At 40.6% G+C, this 3786-nt stretch overlaps 1 pseudogene; it reads left to right on the forward strand.

Annotated features, from left to right (window-relative positions):
• The window catches only part of LOC107153291, an 18712-nt pseudogene that overhangs the window by 12648 nt on the left and 2278 nt on the right, over positions 1-3786 (forward strand).

Here is a 3786-nt window from a genome sequence, read left to right on the forward strand (position 1 = left end):
GGATACAGAATTAAGCAGTGGTGCTGAGTGCAGGCCCTGTCTTCATTCCAGGCTGTGAATGATGGAGCCAAACAGGAGCCTGGTCCACTCTTTGACACACTATTTCCTTGGGGGAACTTGTGCATTTCTCTGAACTTAGTTTGTTTGAAAGCAAATGTCAGCACTGTGCCCTGTAATATCAATAATGACATCACTAACACTGAGCATGCAAATTGAACTCTTGTAATTACCCATTTAAGGTAGATCTGAGATGCCAGAAGAAAAGCAGTAAGGTCACACACAACTGTTTCAGGAATTGCCCCAGTAGGTCATAGAATCAGCCTGCTGTCTTGTACTGACTGTATGTTTTGTTGCTAGCATCTTTGATGGAACTTCCAGCCATGACCTTAAGATTACCTTTGCGCAGTAGCTGCTGGACCCATCTTTAAGTGCTTTCCAGGTTCCTTAATGACTTGTGCAGATTCTTCTTCAAAATTCTTAAGGTTTTGATATGGGGTGTTCTCTCCCAAGTCCAGTGCAGATGATAGAATTCAGGTTTCCTCTGCATGAAGCAGGCTGGCTGCCACATAAAGCTAAGAAAAGAAGGCAACAAAAAATAAATAAAAATAAATAAAAATTAAACATACTCATACACACATATACTCATACACACATAAACAAAATGGAAAGTAATTTTAGAAAGCGAGGGCAGGAGAGCTATTTGACATTAGGGGTCCACTTCCACACTGGAAAGAGACAACAAGAGCTTGTGTTTGCTTTATTTTTATGGGGGAACTTCAAAGGCTTTCTACAGAATGTTCTTAGCAATTAAGGTAGGAGGTGAGCTGTCCAGTTCCAAATGGGTCACGCCTAACTCTGGAGCTCCAAGATCCGTCTTCCTAGCCATGTGAAGACAAAAGTCACGTGCACTGGGCAATCCATTCAGTGGGAGGAGCCATAAAATAGCTTGCAAGCCAAACTAAAATCTCTTTGGCTCCAAAGCTGAGTGAAGATGCTCAGGAGTGGCTCCCCACAAGGTATCTACCAAAAGTTCATGTGTGAAACAACGCAAGAATTTTCAGAGATGAAATGATCAAATTATGAAAAGTGTGACCTGATCAATGGATTAATGCATTGATTTGGATTAACTAGGTGGTAATGAAAGATGGTAGAGTGTGACTGAAGAAGGGATGTTCCTGTCTATGTGCCTTTTGTGTTTGTGTTTTTCTGTGATGAGTGAAGGTCCCTCTCTCTCTGCTTCTTGACCCTAGCATTAGGGCAGCAGCTTTCTTCCACTATGCCCTTCCCCCATGATGTTCTTCCTGACCTTGGAGTCAGAAGAATCAAGTTGACTCAGACTCAGGTATATACAACCATGAGTTCCAAATAAACTTTCCCTGCTCTGTGTTGTTGTCAGTAGTTCTTTTGTTCATGCAACACAAAACAGACTAAAACACAAATAAACCCCTTAACCTTTGCTGTGTGCTCCATATACTAGCATCAACTTAGTCTTTTCACCAGGATTCTGCACGACAACTCTATTCTTTTTTTCTTTCTTTATTTCTTTTTAAAAATATTTTGTAGTTGTTGATGTACTTTGTTTACTTATATGTGGTGCTGAGAGTCGAACCCAGTGAGTGGCTCACACATGCTTGGCAAGTGCTCTTCATTGAGCTACAACCCCAGCCTGCAACCCTATTCTTTATTCCCAGATAAAATATTTTGTTGGAGACTCATCTGTCCATATTTAGTTTTTTGTTTTAGTTTTCATACTGACTTTCCAATAAAAGTCAGAGATGATATAATTTTCATGCCAGTAATTCTTTGCTATCAGTAATATGAAGAAGACCAAGGCCATCAGAAATGATTTTTTGAAATCCTTTTGATATTTGGGTCTTAAACTGAATCATTCTCTTCCTTTTTCAAAACTCTGAACAATCATAAAACAATTTTACTTTTCAGCCAGCTCTACAGTCACTGTCCTTACTTTTTCAAGTACTTCCCAGACACAGTTAAACTGACATTTACAGTATGATTGCAACACCCAGGGTTCTTAATTGAAAGAAAAACAAGTAATCAATCCCCCTGATACAAAAAAAAGAACACTCTGAAAGATATCTGGTGGCCCATAAAATCTTCAGACACACAGAAAAAGCAGGATGAATTTGTACACATTAATAGTGCCTGACAGCCATGAGGCAGAATTAATAGAAATTGTCACTTGGTTAAACCTCAGCTAGTTGTGCTGAGTAACTCCAGGACTTTCAGGACAAGGGACCTCAAGACAGCCCATAGCATGGGTTTGTGGAATGTGGACATTAAATTGGCTGGAGAGTCATCTCCAGGAAGGAGCTGAACATGTGGCTGGTGGCTCATGGAATCGGCCAGGCAGATAGATTACAAAGGATAGGTCATAGTGACAGTATTCACATGGCTGCTTGTGAGACATTGGATTTTAAAACTAATATGCCCTGTTAGAGGCACACTAAGTACTTAAATTTTAGGGAATCAGAGACCCAATGTCCAGCTCAGGTGACCACTGATGACAAAAGCTCAAGATGATCTTCCAATGAAGGCAAGAACCATGACAATTATTCCATCATGGAATGTGAAAAAGGCAAAGAGAGAAAACTGTGGCATTGGTCCCTGTGGCAGAAAGAACTCCTCTATGTATTGTGTGCCTGGAGAAAGATTATATTTATACAGATATAAATGATTTATATTTATACAGATATAAATGATTATGTTTTCTAGGAGCCATTTGGACTTCAATATGTCTGTGTAAATTAAAACTAAAATTTATAAGAATAGAAAAGTTTTGTTTGTTTGTTTCTGTTGTTCCTGACATTTTTTTTTATTGGTACTGGGGATTGAACCCTAGGGTACTTAACCACTAGTTACATCCCAAGCCTTTTTTTTTTTCTTTTTGAAACATGATCTCCCTAAGATGCTGAGAGCCTTGCTAATTTGCTAAGACTGGATTGGAACTTGCAATCCACCTGTTGTGTTCAAAAAACAGAGTAATACTGAAACCTGTGACACTCAAATATTTAAATATTCATATGTTTTGTCTTCGAGTTTATCAAAAGCTTTCACGTGTCCAAACATGTTAACGATACAGTCAGTATAAAAGATTTTTGTATGAATGTACCCATGTACCCATGATGTTCAAGGATCAGCTGCGTATGGTATTTCCTAAATCCTTCCAGGTGGTTCTTTGAGGTGATCTTTTGGTCCTCTGAAGTTTGGACAGGAGCTCAGGAACTTGTGGTTCTGGAAGAAGCAAAGGTTGGACCTTGGCAGGTGTGTTCCTTTCCTCTCGGAAATGACAGAGCACCAGGGTGGATAAGGATTAAGATATCAGCCATATTTCCTGGGTGCAGACCAGCTCTGCCAATTTACATGTGATATTTACTTAATACACAGGTATATCAGTTTCCTTTTCTGTAAGTTGGAGATGATAATAATAATCATAGCAGAACTTGCATGCCACTGTACTGTGCTCATTTATGCCTGGTTAGGAGTCCATACTCCCCAGCATCAGTCATTGCCACTACTGGAGTTGACACCTCTCCTCAGGTGCAGTAGAGATGGACTGGAAAACAGAAGCAGCCAGGGCCATTTTGTTCTCCTGGGTTTCTCTGACCGCCCCCACCTGGAGAGGGTCCTCTTTATGGTCATCCTGGTAGCCTACCTCCTGACCCTGGTGGGCAACAGCACCATCATCCTGGTGTCTCGGCTGGACCCCCAAATCCACATGCCCATGTACTTCTTCCTCACCCACCTGTCCTTCCTGGACCTCAGCTT

This window comes from Marmota marmota, unplaced genomic scaffold (genome assembly GCF_001458135.2).
Source record: "Marmota marmota marmota unplaced genomic scaffold, marMar, whole genome shotgun sequence".
In the NCBI taxonomy this organism is placed as follows: Eukaryota; Metazoa; Chordata; class Mammalia; order Rodentia; family Sciuridae; genus Marmota; species Marmota marmota.